The sequence below is a fragment of the Rhinopithecus roxellana genome, chromosome 15 (genome assembly GCF_007565055.1).
Source record: "Rhinopithecus roxellana isolate Shanxi Qingling chromosome 15, ASM756505v1, whole genome shotgun sequence".
In the NCBI taxonomy this organism is placed as follows: domain Eukaryota; kingdom Metazoa; phylum Chordata; class Mammalia; order Primates; family Cercopithecidae; genus Rhinopithecus; species Rhinopithecus roxellana.
The window spans coordinates 17,555,631-17,570,799 of record NC_044563.1 but is presented as its reverse complement, the minus strand read 5'-3'; the positions used below and the strand labels follow the sequence as shown (position 1 = coordinate 17,570,799).

The window sequence follows — 15,169 nt, the reverse complement described above, 5'->3', positions numbered from 1 at the left end:
ATCCTAGGGAGAACATCTGGACTCCAGTTTCCTGTTTCCAACCCTGAGTCGGAGTTAGAGGCTAAATGGGTTTAAGAACCCAATCAGCTTAAAAAAGGCAATTTGAATATAGATAAAACAGCAAGCTTATGCTTTACAGGCCATCTAAGGACTGAGAGAGATTGATGAGCAATGCAGATTCACCCAGGTTCAGACACCTCACATTCAACTAGATCACATTTCTTACAACTGTGATGTTAGAAAGTCTGTTTGGTCATTCTGTTTTGAAATTCCTTGTACAAAAGGAAGATTCAGAGAATAAAGAAGGCATGTGAAAGTATTAAAAAGGAGAGGTAATAGGAATATAATTTGTTGGCTTGAAATGAATTCTGGTGCTAGACCTTGGATATGCGGAGTGATGGACAGAATTTCCCAAGAAATAAATAATCCCCTAGCAAGTCTTGTTCTAAAATTACACTGATATAAAAATAACCTGATTAGAATAATGGAAGTGTGAATTAGGTTCACACATTGGTGCCTCTGCTGGGACAAAAAAGAGACTTTCCTGAGGGTTGTCTTGTTCCCAGTTTCTCAGCCACTCACCATGTGATACCTCTGACTTGTCCTCTTGGATCATTTCCTATCTCCTGCCTTTGGCAGTGTTAATCTGGTGATTTTCAAAGTAAAGAAATGAACAGCTGATGACAGAAGAAATTTGGAAATAAATTGAGGGTGACTCATCCTCAAGATTAAAAACAATTATGGATTATTATCTGCTGTTTTATTTCTACTCCAAATGCTATTCACCATCATTATCCTGCTCTATAAAGAGTGGGTCCATTTGGCAGTAGGTTGTGCTTAAAATGTACAGGGATGTCATTGAGGTGGGAATGGACAATGAAGAGTTGGCTAGAAACATTAACTCTATTCATTGTGCAACAGAGGTGCCTGGTTCCATTTTTTTTTCTTTGTAAAGTTCAACTTGTGACACAAGCTTGCTTTGTTTCCCTCATAAGGCAATGTTTTAATTCTCAAGGTCTTTCCTTTTTAAGTCTTCTAAGATGGGTATTTTCCCCATAAAGTTTTGGTTCTGTTTGGTATATCCCATCAGGAAAGGGTTACTGCCAAACATGTATCAGAAGTGGCAAGGTGAAGTGTGATCATGGAAAATGCCTTGCATTTTAGCCTTACATAACTACATTTAAGGAAAATTGGAGTTTTTCACAACTCACTAGATGGTGACATAAAAGACTGAGTGGGATGGACAGTCTTGGAGAGATTTCAAAAGCAATTTCAAGTCTGTTTACTTGCACACCAAAGATAATCTAAGTGCTGAGCTGACTGAACATTGGCTGACAGTGTTTTTTCCTGGGAGCATTTTATTTTCTAATAATCCCACAGGGAAACTCTTCAGATCTACACGTTTAACCTCCTTTCAACCTGTAGTTTTGCAGGCCAGGAATTTTTTTTTTTTTTTTTTTTTTTTTTGTCATTAGTTAGTTATTTCCCCAAAATGATGTAGGGAAAGGATCATGGTCTGTACTTCCAGATTGCCAAGGGTATCCTCATAGGGGCTTTTTATAAGTAAGAAAGCTTCTCCCTTTGTGGTCCTTAGTGTGGATTTATAGCTTTTTTCTGGCATGGTTTTGGGAAAGAATCAAGGATTTTCTCCGTCTTACGTAAGTCTTGTTTTCCCATAGATAACTCCATCTGGCCAGCATAGTAGTTTTCCAGATTTACCCTTAGATGTTTCAAGGCAGTAAGGTCTCAGGATATATCAAGGGAAAACAATATTGGGTGATCACCAATTTACTAATTCCAAATTATACAAAAGAGGGACCATAAACATATTCTTGGTTTAAGTTAACTGAATAGGGATGAAGGTGTTTTCCTGATCCTAGGACTGTAAAGGATGTAGGCCAAGTTAATCTAACTTAGGGATAAAAAACAAGACACAATTGTAATGGAGTCATATAGTGACGACATAGAAGAGGTGGGTAACGGTGAAAGAGGCTAGACAGATCATAGATATAATAAGATTTTATCTCTATCTGAAACAAACTGAAAATAGCCCAAAGACTGAGCTTCGTAGTTACTTTCCCTGGCAGTGGAGGGGAAGTTAGAAGGAGGACAAGAAAATAAGAAATGAAAGGGTTTTTGTGCATACACATGTCCTCAGGGCCCATTTTGCTCTCTAGATCCTGCCAAGATTTTCCAAAATTGTTGTGGGTATGAGAAATCACAGATTCAGGATTAAGACTTTGTTGATTATGTAGAAAGGAAGGAAAAATACTAGCTGAAGGCTGGGGACATGCTAGTTTCCTAACACATAAAATTCATAAGACTTTTTTTTATCACACAGAAATCCTTGTTCTAAAAAAAATTATGTATTTATTTATTTTTTTGAGACAGGGTCTTGCTCTGTTGCCAAGGCTGGAGCAGTACAGTGGAGTGATCTCGGCTCACTGCAACCTCCACCTTCCAGGCTCAAGTGATCCTCCCACGTCAGTCTTCTGAGTAGCTGGGACTACAGGCACACACCACCATACCCAGCTAATTCTTGTATTTTTTTTTGTAGCAATGGGGTTTTGCTAAGTTGGTCTTGAACTCCTGGATTCAATTGATCTGCCTGCCTTGGCCTCCGAAAAGTGCTGGGATTGTATGCGTGAGACCCTTTGCCTGGCCCTGAATTTTTTTTTTTTTTTTTTTTTTTTTGAGATGGAGTCTCACTCGGTCGCCCAGGCTGGAGTGCGGTGGCACGATCTCCGCTCACTGCAACCTCCACCTCCTTGGTTCAAGCCATTCTCCTGCCTCAGCCTCCCGGGTAGCTGGGATTACAGGCACATGCTACCATGCCCAGCTAATTTTTATATTTTTAGTAGAGACAGAGTTTCACCATGTTGGCCAGGATGGTCTTGATCTCCTGACCTTGTAATCTGCCCACCTCAGCCTCTCAAAGTGCTGGGATTACAGGTGTGAGCCACCACGCCCGGCCCTGAATTTTTTTAAATTAACTTTTGTAGAGACAGGATCTCACTCTGTCACCCAGACTGGAGTGCAGTGGTGTGATTGTAGCTTATTGGAGCCTTGAACTCTTGGTCTCAAGTGATCCTCCCACCTCAGCCTTCCAAGTAGCTAGGACTAGAAGTGTGCACTACCATGCCTGGCTAATTTTTTTTTTTTTTTCGTACATGTTGCTGAGGCAGGTTTTTTTTTTTTTTTTTTTTTTTTTTTGAGATGGAGCCTTGCTCTGTCGCCCAGGCTGGAGTGCAGTGGCCGGATCTCAGCTCACTGCAAGCTCCGCCTCCCGGGTTCTCGCCATTCTCCCGCCTCAGCCTCCTGAGTGGCTGGGACTACAGGCGCCCGCCACCTCGCCCGGCTAATTTTTTGTATTTTTTTAGTAGAGACAGGGTTTCACCGTGTTAGCCAGGATGGTCTCGATCTCCTGACCTCGTGATCCGCCCGTCTCAGCCTCCCAAAGTGCTGGGATTACAGGCTTGAGCCACTGCACCCGGCTATCAGGCTGGTCTTAAATTCCTGGCCTCAAGCAATCCTCCTGCCTTGGCCTCTTGAAGTGCTGAGATCATAGGGATCATAGGCATAAAGTACGGTGCCCAGCCTAAACTTTTCTTTTAAACGTGACTACAGACTGGGCACGGTGACTCACGCCTGTAATCCCAGCACTTTGGGAGGCCGAGGCGGGCAGATCACAAGGTCAGGAGATTGAGACCGTCCTGGCCAATATGGTGAAACCCGTCTCTACTAAAAATACAAAAATTAACTTGGCGTGGTGGCGGGCGCCTGTCATCCCAGCACTAGGGAGGCTGAGGCAGGAGAATCGCTTAAACCTGGTAGGAAGAGATTGCAGTGAGCTGAGATCGTGCCATTGCAACTCCAGCAACAAGAGCAAAACTCCAAAAAAAAGAAAAAAGAAAAAAAAATGACTACAACTGAAGGCCTCTTGTGATTGTAAAGTAGAAGAAATTAGATCTCTGGATACTGAACAGGAGAAAGGAGATTAGACTTTGAAATCATAAATTAGCAAATTTCAAAAAGGGGCCTCTCTGTTTGCCCAGCAAAATGTTAAGGATCTGTTATTCTGTTGACATGTTAACTTTCTCTAATCTTTATGCTGTCTTTTATAGATGGGCTGACTTATTTGTCATTGTAGAGCCTTAAAATATACATTTTGATCTATTGATAACTTTCATCACTGGAGATTTATCTTATAGAAATAATTCCAAAGAAGGGAGGGCCTTCTATCATTCTACAGCTAGCAGTTCCCTGCTGTTCTGGGGTCTCTCTCCTTCCCTAGGCTGCTCCTACATCACTATACTACTTCTATCTTTACCATTCCATCATCAAATGTATACATGACCCCACAGCACAAAAAGAACAGGCCAGAAAAGAACAGAACAGAATTGCAGTGGCAGAATTGACAACTGGCTTAGCATTTCAGCTGTTCAAGGCCTGACTGGTCTTTATTACAGAATTATCTCACGCTAGGTTCAAGCCTGATATCTACCACCAAGTGTGTGATAGAGGCATGTTTCTCAGAACCCAGAGCCAAGATAAGGAACAGTCTCCATTTCCCTCTTTTCTCCCCTCCCTTCCTCACCCTTCATTCCAGGCAAGTCTCCTAGGCAAGTGTGCCTCATCCTCTTTTTTTTTTTTTTTTTTTTGAGGCAGGGTTTCACTGTCTCTGTTGCCCAGACTGGAGTACAGTGGTGTGATCATGACACACTGCAGACTCGACCTCCTGGGCTCAAGTGATCCTTCTGCCCAGCCTCCTGAGCATCTGGGACTGCCAGTGTATGCCACCACTCCCTGCTAATTAAAAAAAAAAAAATTTTTTTGTTTTTTAGAGACACAGTCTCACTATGTTGCCCAGGCTGGTCTCAAACTCCTAGACTTAACCTATCCTCCCACCTTGGACTTCCAAAGTGCTGAGAGTACAGATGTGAGCTGCCACACCTGGCCTCTTGTTGCTTTAGTCTTTCCAAAGTTTTTTCCATGTGATTGACAGGGGCAAGGTCCATGCTTAAAAGTGAACTGTCCCAGATTGCCCATGGCTGTCATGGTTTTAACACTCAAAGTCACATGTTCTGGGAAACCCCTTAGTCCTGGGCAAAGCTAAGACTGTTATCCTACTTCAGGGAAGCGCCATCCTACCTCTGGGGAGTGGATCCATGAGGAGAGTCCTGCCAGAATTCAGTGATCAACAGTCAACACCATAATAAGTTCTTGAGTCTTTTTTTTTTTTTTTTTTTTTTTTTTTTTTGAGACGGAGTCTCGCTCTGTCGCCCGGCCTGGAGTGCAGTGGCCGGATCTCAGCTCACTGCAAGCTCCGCCTCCCGGGTTTACGCCATTCTCCTGCCTCAGCCTCCCGAGTAGCTGGGACTACAGGCGCCAACCACCTCGCCCGGCTAGCTTTTTGTATTTTTTAGTAGAGACGGGGTTTCACCGTGTTAGCCAGGATGGTCTCGAACTCCTGACCTCGTGATTCGCCCGTCTCGGCCTCCCAAAGTGCTGGGATTACAGGCTTGAGCCACCGCGCCCGGCCAAGTTCTTGAGTCTTAACAGCAATATGAGGAACATCAGGGGTACAGCCCAGGATGATCTTCACTTCTGCTGGCCTTGTTTCTTTTTTACAGTTTTTCCTCTAGTGTGAGGAGATTCCCGCAAGGTTGATGGTTTCAACTCCTGATCCCTTGTGATCCATCTTCAATCCAAATAAATATTTCCATAAGAACATGCAGTAATTTGCTGTCAAACTGAAGCTGAAATCCATATATATATATATACACACACACATACATATTTAAAAAGAACAGTTCTCTGAAGGAAATTTATCTGTAGAGGTGCAACTCTGCCCATAGAATAAGCCACGCTTTCCATGGTCTCACAAAGCAGTCTAGACTCAGCTTTGCAAATATCGCCATTTTCAGATGATTTTAGATAAATCTTTGCTGAACTTTCAGGTGTTTTACTTAAAAGTCTCCAGCTTTTGAAAAACGGAAAATGTCTTAGAGCAGTGAAATTAGTTTCTGTAGGTTTTTTCACTGCAATCAAGGTTTCAAAACAATGTAGTTGGCCGGGCAGGATGGCTCAAGCCTGTAATCCCAGCACTTTGGGAGGTCGAGGCGGGCGGATAACGAGGTCAGGAGATCTAAACCATCCTGGCTAACACGGTGAAACCAGTCTCTATTAAAAATGCAAAAAAATTAGCCGGTCGTGGTGGTGGGCGCCCGTAGTCCCATCTACTCGGGAGGCTGAGGCAGGAGAATGGCGTGAACCCGGGGGGCGGAGCTTGCAGTGAGCCGAGATCGTGCCACTGCACTTCAGCCTGGGCGACGGAGCGAGACTCAGTCTCAAAAAACAAACAAAAACAAACAAACAGAAATGTAGTTATCTGAGTCAAATTTGAATGAGGGCTATAGCTAAGCCCCACACGCCTCTCCAAGAAGGAAGCTTCCTTTTTTTTTTTATTTTTTATTTTTTATTTTTACTTGAGACGGAGTCTCGCTCTGTCGCCAGACTGGAGTTCAGTGGCGCGATCTCGGCTCACTGCAGCCTCCGCCTCCCGGGTTCAGGCAGTTCTGCCTCCTCAGCCTCCCAAGTAGCTGGGACGACGTGCGCCCACCACCACGCCCGGCTAATTTTTTATATTTTTAGTAGAGACGGGGTTTAGCCAGGATGTTAGCCAGGATGGTCTCAATCTCCTGACAATGATCTGCCCACCTCAGCCTCCCAAAGTGCTGGGATTAAAGGCTTGAGCCACTGCGCCCGGCCTGGCCAGTATTTTCAAAGACTTAGAGGAGATTTTTGTAAAGTGGCAATACATTATTTTAAAAAGGCTCATACTGTAAGGATGTGCTCTTTGATTTTAAAGTCTTTAAAGGCTGGAACTTTTTTTTTTTGAGATGGAGTCTTGCTCTGTCACCCAGGCTGGAGTGCAGTGGCACAATCTCTGCTGACTGCAACATCTGCCTCCCGGGTTCAAGCGATTCTGCTGCCTCAGCCTCCTGAATAGCTGGGATTACAGGCGCCCACCACCACGCCCGGCTAATTTTTGTATTTTTAGTAGACACGGGGTTTCACCATCTTGACCAGGCTGGTCTCAAACTCCTGACCTCGTGATCCACCTGCCTCGGCCTCCCAAAGTGCTGGGATTACAGGCGTGAGTCACTGCGTCCGGCCTTTAAAAAAAATTTTTAGGCAGAGTCTTGTTCCATAGATCAGGCAATGGTAGGATCATGGCTCATTGCAGCCTCCACCTCCCGGGCTCAGGATATCCTTTCATCTTAGCTTCCTGAGCAGCTGGGCCTACAGGCAGGAGCCACCAGGCCCGGCTAACTTTTTGTATTTTTTTTTTTTTTTTTTTTGAGACGGAGTCTCGCTCTGTCGCCCAGGCTGGAGTGCAGTGGCCAGATCTCAGCTCACTGCAAGCTCCGCCTCCCGGGTTTATGCCATTCTCTCGCCTCAGCCTCCCGAGTAGCTGGGACTACAGGCGCCTGCCACCACGCCCGGCTAGTTTTTTGTATTTTTTTAGTAGAGACGGGGTTTCACCGTGTTAGCCAGGATGGTCTCGATCTCCTGACCTCGTGATCCGCCCGTCTCGGCCTCCCAAAGTGCTGGGATTACAGGCTTGAGCCACCGCGCCCGGCCTTGTATTTTTTTTTTGTAGAGGCTGGAGTCTCACCATGTTGCCCAGGCTGGTCTTGAACTCCTGGGCTCAAAGCAATCCACCAGCCTCGTCTCCTAAAGTGCTCGAATTATGGACGTGAGCCGCTGCGCCCGACCAAACTGGGACTGTCTTGTTTCTTTTTTACACCCTTCCTAAGTAGTGGGGAAGGGTGTAAACCTCCCTAGGAGGATGTAAGGTAGACTATGATTGCTCACACTTGGTAACCATACTTGCAGTGATCTTTGTGATTTATTGAATCATACCTAGGATGTACATATTAATTCATATTTGTGCTGAGCATATTCATTTATCAACTAAGAGACGACAGGAAAAAGCCATTGTTGTGATGATGAAAATGTCAACACTTTATCAGGTTCTGAACCCAAAGAGACTTTTGCTTATTATGTAAGAAGCACACCTGTGGCTCTAGGCCTTTGGAAGAAAATAAAAGAGAAAAGCAATCCGTGTACTTCTCCCCCCCACCCCCCCACCCCCCCCCCGCCTTAAGGTCAGGCTATAAAATTCTGGGTTTTCCCAGCCTCTCTTGGTCATGCTTTGTGGGGGCTACACTGGAGCTTTTACGTAGACTGTTCATTTTGTTCCTCAGCCTGAATTCTCTCTCGTTTTCTTTCTCTACCATTTTTAATTCCCCTCACTGTTCTGTTAGGAAACCAAGGGTCAAATGAGGTTAAGTAATTTGCTCAATTGGGATAAAGAGTGTTGGGAGTCCATAAAACAGTCGCGGGGCTATAGACAACAAGTGTTATTGCGCTATGATTTGATCTTCAACACATTCACGAGAAACTCCAGTTCTCTAAACAACCTTAACTGCCGGCGACCCACAGAAAATGGCAGAAGCGCAGGCTCTTTTTTACCCTGTGGTTTATGATCTGGGTTTGTTTATTTATGCCTCGGACAGGAGCCGGACCTTGAGTAGGAGTTGAGCTGTTTTTCGGCGCTCGGCTGCGGTTCCTTGAACGATTGCTTGGGCGTTCCTCCTTTGATGTCTGGGGCGTTCTTGTATTCGGTGATCTTTTGCGCCGTCTTCTTGCTTGATGTCTCCTGAGCGGCGGCGGCGCCGGGTGGAGGACTGAGTTATCCGCGAGGCCCCGCGCTCAAGCCGCCTTCTCCTGCCGGTCGGTAGAACGGACCCTTTGCTTTATCCGTGCCTCCTCCTTCTTTTTCCCTGTGGCTCAGCTCGTCCCCTGGACTGCAAACCGAGCTCCCGTCTGCCTTGCAGGTAGGCCCAGGAGGAGCCTAGGAGGCCCAGCCCGGCATCCTTCCGCCGCGGGGTTGAGAAGACCTTGGCGCCGGCGGGTGGGCAGGCGGGCCGGCCTCCGTGACACTGCCAGAGGAGGGGCTACCGGACTGCGTTGAGGGGCGCGGCCGGAGGGGCAGCCCGGAACCGAGGGAGAAGCCGGAAGGAGGGAGAGATGCTGGGGTTTCCCGGTGTGGTTCTTTTGGGAGGAGATGTTGGGTCCAGGGCACCCCCAGTGTGCGGGGAAAATGGCTTTCCAGGAACCGACAGAGCTTTGCGCTCTTTGACCTTCCTTCCTTTATCCTTTCCCCCCATCCCGAAGTCTCCGGGTGTCATGCCTCAGTTGCACTGGGGACCCCTACTGAGTCCAGCCTTTGAAGGGACCTTTGAGTAGGTGGAGGTGTATGGAACAAGGTCTTCTGGCTCCTCTGAGCGAAGTGTCATGTTCTCGCCTTTTTTGGGTGGGGAAACTGAGGCTGATGTCTGGGACGTGACTTCCCCCCATATCCCCAACAGATCATTAAATGCACTGTAAGTCACTTTTTGTCATTTACCAGTTCCCTTCCCCCCAGTTACCAGTCAAGTTATGAAAACAGTGAGTTGTTGTTTGATCGCCTGTGGTCCCTCTTTTCCTAGGAATATAGATGGTTAGGAATATAAATCCTGTCACTAGAGGCTTCAGAAGTAAAGGAACCATGTGGTTTCTTGGCTGTTTAGCTTTTCAAAGTCTGTATCATTTTAGCTAGTGTAGCAATGACAGTTTCTTTTTGTTTCTTGATAACCTTGTTGCCTACTTTGTTTCCTGATAACCTTGTTGTCTACATTGTTTCCTGGTTGGTTTATCCTCCTCCCAAGCCTCTTTGGAAATCTTAACAACTATGGTGTTTGTGGTTAGTCTAGTAGAGGATGGTCAAGACTTTGAAGGCAAACGCTTGTCCTGTGTGAAGATCTGCTTTCTGGGGAGTATCCAAAGGAAACCCAAGGAGTCTCCCTCTCTCTCTCTCTCTCTCTCTCTCTTTTTTTTTTAAAGACAATCTCGCTCTGTCGCCCAAACTGGAGTGCAGTGGCGCGATCTTGGCTCACTGCAACCTCTGCCTCCCGGGTTCAAGCGATTCCCCTGCCTCAGTCTCCTGACTAGCTGGAACTACAGGCGCGCGCCACCACACTCCTTTAATTTTTGTATTTGTAGTAAAGCGGGGTTTCATCACGTTGGCCAGGCTGGTCTTGAACTCCTGGCCTCAAGTGATTCACCCACCTCGGCCTCTCAAAGTGCTGGAATTACAGGCATGAGCCACCGCGCCCGCCCAGTTTTGTTATATTTGATTAGTAGTTTGGTCACTGCACATAGAAAAGCTAAAAAAGGCTGTATGTAGAAATCATTCAAATATTGAGATTTTTTTTTTTTTTTTTTTTTTTTTTTTGAGACGGAGTCTCGCTCTGCCGCCCAGGCTGGAGTGCAGTGGCCAGATCTCAGCTCACTGCAAGCTCCGCCTCCCGGGTTCACGCCATTCTCCTGCCTCAGCCTCCGGAGTAGCTGGGACTACAGGCGCCTGCCACCTCGCCCGGCTAGTTTTTTGTATTTTTTTTTAGTAGAGACGGGGTTTCACCGTATTAGCCAGGATGGTCTCGATCTCCTGACCTCGTGATCCGCCCGTCTCGGCCTCCCAAAGTGCTGGGATTACAGGCTTGAGCCACCGCGCCCGGCCCAAATATTGAGATATTTAAATGAAATTCCTTTGTAGTTCTCTTTTCCTTCCCAACTTGGAAAGTTTGGGGACTAAGTCTCTCATTTTCATCGGATTCAGTGTCATGATCCTAATTTGTGTCACTTCTTTGTTGGGGAAAAAAAAAATATCAGCCTGCTGGGTGCAGTGGCTCACACTTGTAATCCCAGCATTTTGGGAGGCCAAGGCGGGTGGATCACCTGAGATTGGGAGTTCGAGACCAGCCTGACCAATGTGGAGAAACCTAAAAATACAAAATTAGCCGGGCATGGTGGTGCATGCCTGTAATCCCAGCTACTCGGGAGGGTAAGGCAGGAGGATCACTTGAACCTGGGAGGCGGAAGTTGCCATGAGCGAGATCATGTCATTGTACTCCAGCCTGGGCAACAAGAGCCAAACTCCGTCTCAAAAAAAAAAAAAAAATTAGTCTTGAGGTCATTCTGGGTTGGATACGTTTCCAAAGTATGTAGAATCAGTGGGAAGGTGTTTTTTGTTTGTTTGTTTGTTTGTTTGTTTTGAAACGAGTCTTGCTTTGTCCCCCAGGCTGGAGTGCAGTGGCGCTATCTGGGCTCACTACAACCTCCTCCGCCTCCCAAGTTCAAGCAATTCTCTGCCTCAGCGTCCCGAGTAGCTGGGATTACAGGCGCCACCACCACACCTGGCTAATTTTTTGTATTTTTAGTAGAGATGGGGTTTCACCATCTTGGCCAGGCTGGTCTTGAACCCCTGACCTGGTGATCCACCTACCTTGGCCTCCCAAAGTGCTGGGATTACAGGCATGAGCCACCGCGCCCGGCCAAGGAGTGATTTTAAGGGTGTAGAGATTCAGTTCCTAGTCCTTGAGTGGAAACTGTACAAAGCTGCATTCTCCCACTATTTTAGTATTCTTGTATAAGCTTTGGAAAGATTACTGTTCCTTTAATTTTTTGTGTGAGGTCAGCAAGATTTAAATGAAGGGCCCTTAATCATGAGCGATTTCCTAGTTACATGACCTCAGTGCTCCCAGAAAGAGATTAAGGAAGAGCCACCAGACTATCTTTATGAAGAATCTAGACTGGGGAGTTAAGCCAAGAATGTGCATTTTTGAAAAAGTTTTCATGGTAGAAGAGAATGTATATCAGATAAAAGAATGTAGAAAAGAAAGCAACATTGTCCACTGGGAATTGATAAGTTCTGTGTAGAATTTAGAGTTATAAGGAATATCTCATTGGCTCCTAATGAATGCTAAATAACAAATGGAAATTGCTGTGAGTGTCTTGAAGCAATCTTAGAAATATTTTATTATGTTTCTGCAGGAAATAATTGGCAGAGGCTTAAGGTGAATTGAGGCCAAGAAATTTGGTGGTGTTGATAGGAGGTTACAGGGATAGAGCTTATCAACTTAATCAACTTATCCTATGCTTTGTGATAGAAGTTCACTCAGTTTTTTTTCTTTTTCTTTTTCTTTTTTTTTTTTTTAAGATGGAGTCTCGCTCTGTCGCCCAGGCTAGAGTGCAGTGGAACTCACTGCAACCTCCACTTCTCGGATTCAAGCAATTCTCCTGCCTCAGCCTCCCGTGTAGCTGGGATTACAGGCGCATGCCACCATGCCCAGCTAATTTTTTGTGTTTTCACTCAGCTTTTTACTTACTTGGTTAAATCTTGCATTGTTCTGTCAATGTTAGATTGGGTTCTCTTTTGACATTCCTTTAAAAACTGAACAGGTTCAGAATGTAAATGAATTGTCTTTTAGTAAGAAAGTTCTTGGAGATGATTGAAGATTTGAAATTCTAGAACTTGACCTGGAACAGAGTTATGTACATCACTTGAAAAATATTAGTTATGTATATCATTAAAAAACAATTATTTTTATTAATAAAGTAGTAATTTACTTTTTTTTTTTGAGAGATGGTCTCCCTATGTTGCTCAGGCTGGACTCAAACTCCTGGGCTCAAGTAGCCCTCCCCAATAGCTGGAACTACAAGTGCATGCACCTGGCTTACTTTTTTTTAATTTATTTTTTTGAGATGGAGTCTTATTCTGTCACCAGGCTGGAGGCAGTGGCGCAATCTCGGCTCACTGCAACCTCCGCCTCCTGGGTTCAAGAGATTCCTGTGCCTGAGCCTCCCGAGTAGCTGGGACTACAGGTGTGCACCACCACGCCCAGCTAATTTTTTGTATTTTAGTAGAAACAGGGTTTCACCATGTTGGCCAGGATGGTCTCGACTCCTGACCTTGGCCCACCTTGGCCTCCGAAATTGCTCGGATTAGAGGCGTGAGCCACCATGCCTGGCCATACATTTTTATACTGTATAATTTTCACAATATTTTCAATATGTGTTAGGAAACTTATAAAACTTTTGTTTTGATCATGTAACTTTAGGGTGCTTGTTAATATCGAATCCAAACATTATGGTTCTCAAGCATATTGGTGAATGTTGTCTGTTTAAGTTGACAGTTTCTCTCACTCTTCCAATTTATCTCACTCTTAAAGGAATAAGAGAGAATGTTTCGTTGTTAGCACAGTAAGGTGTCTTTTTCCAAGATATGCCTCAGCCTTGATAGAGTTATTTTGGAGTGGAATCCACATTTTTTTGCCCAGTGGTTTGGTTTATCCCCAAAAAACTTAAGTTCCTTTAATCACAGTCATTCTTGTTTCATTCTCCAGTTGTTCCTCATAAACTCAGAGAGAGCTTTCAGTGTCTTAATTTCTGTTTGTACAGAAGTGTTCTGGTACAGCCTGTCCTGTGGTTTGGGGTCATTTATATTTTATCTTTTCTAGCTCCCCCAGGTTAATATGATCAATTTTTTTTTTTTTTGCACAGCTAAAATTAGTTACTGATGGATAAAAATTTTGTGATTAGTTATTGTCAGAATGTATTTATGTGTCCAGTACTATGTGGCAGCCTGCCAATGTAATGTAAGGAGAAAATAGATTAAGTAATTAGGAGATCTGGGTTTAAGCCCTAGGTTTACTACCTGAGAAGTCTTGTATAAATTATTTAAGGAGGCTGTAGGGAAAGTTAGTGTCCTTTATTGAGCATTTACTGTGTCATGTTCTTTACATGTATTATTTCATTTAATACTTGTAAGAGTCCTTTATAGTAGATGTTAATTTCCTTATAGAGATACTGTTTTTTCCATTTTTTTTGTTGAAGCTCAGTGACAGTAAATAATTTAACCAAGATCACACAGTAGGTATAGTAGAGCTGAGATTGAAATCAAAGGCTTTGAATGCTTTTCTGAGTCTATAAAGAATGGAAAAGTAAAACATCCATCATAATACTTTTTTTTTTGAGATGGATTTTCACTCTTGTTGCCCAGTCTGGTGTGCAGTGGTGCAATCTCAGCTCACTGCATCCTCCGTCTCCTGGGTTCAAGCAATTCTCCTGCCTCAGCCTCCCTAGTAGCTGGGACTACAGGCATTTGCCTGGCTAATTTTTGTATTTTTCTTTAGTAGAGATGGGTTTTCACCACATTAGTCAGGCTGGTTTCAAACTCCTGACCTCAGGTGATCCACCTACCTTGGCCTCCCTAAGTGCTGGGAATACAGGTGTGAGCCACCGTGCCCGGCCCATCATAATACTTACGTTGATTACGTTGAGAAAAAGTATGTGAAAATGCTTTAAAAGGATAAAGTACTCTTCAAGTGTTATCTTCTATGCTGTTTTACAACAACAATGAACAGATGTTATTTAAGTTCTTGGGCAACTTGCTACTTTCTCTTTTTTTTTTTTGAGATGGAGTCTCGCTCTGTCACCCAGCCTACTGGAGTGCAGCAATGCTATCTCAGCTCGTTGCAACCTCAGCCTCCCAGGTTCAAGTGATTCTCCCTCCTCAGCTTCCCGAGTAGCTGGGATTACAGACACGTGCCACCACGCCCAGCTAATTTTGTATTTTTAGTAGAGACCTGGTTTCACCATGTTGGCCAGGCTGGTCTTGAACCCCTGACCTCAAGTCATCCACCCAACTTGGCCTCTCAAAGTGCTGTGATTACGTGCATGAGCCACAGCACCCAGCCTCCTTCCTTTTCTTTTCTAACTTATTTTCTGTCTCTTCTTCTGTTCTTAGGGTTAATAATCTTCACTTCTCTACCCAAATTTTTTTTTTCTTCATTGTGTGTTGTTTTGGTACTGTGTTTATTTCTGAGGTCAGAAATATTCCTGTCAGACCTTGTGGAGCTATTTCTTGATTGTGTACTGTGTGTATCAACCCTTACCTTTGCAGACGTTTGTTCATCTAGCAAATATTTATTGAAGACTCATTAGATGTTGGGATACAATGGTAGACATAGATGTTCTTATGGAGTTTATTCCAGTGGAAAACATAGGTATTTGATAAATGTTGAAATTTAGACTGAAACAAGTGTTCTGAAGGAAATAAACAAGGGCTGATAGGGGAAGAAGAAGTGAGGTGGGCCCTGGGTATTTACAGGGATTGGAGCCTTTAGTCATAGCATCCTTAATCCCCTTGAAAAGTTGGAATCATAAATCATGATTGTGTAAATTTAAGTTTCCCTGCTGCCATTTAAGCCGTCACTTA

The 15,169-nt window shown here is 44.5% G+C and overlaps 1 protein-coding gene across 8 annotated transcripts in view; it reads left to right on the top strand.

The window, feature by feature from the left end:
* The first annotated feature begins 8,660 nt into the window (after positions 1–8,660).
* Positions 8,661–15,169, top strand: part of AMBRA1 (autophagy and beclin 1 regulator 1) — a 201,678-nt gene continuing 195,169 nt past the window's right edge. For all 8 annotated transcript variants that reach the window (XM_030918157.1, XM_010371070.2, XM_030918156.1 and 5 more), the window contains exon 1: positions 8,661–8,906. The gene's annotated coding sequence lies outside the window, so the exon portion shown is untranslated. The remainder of the gene's footprint in view (positions 8,907–15,169) is intronic.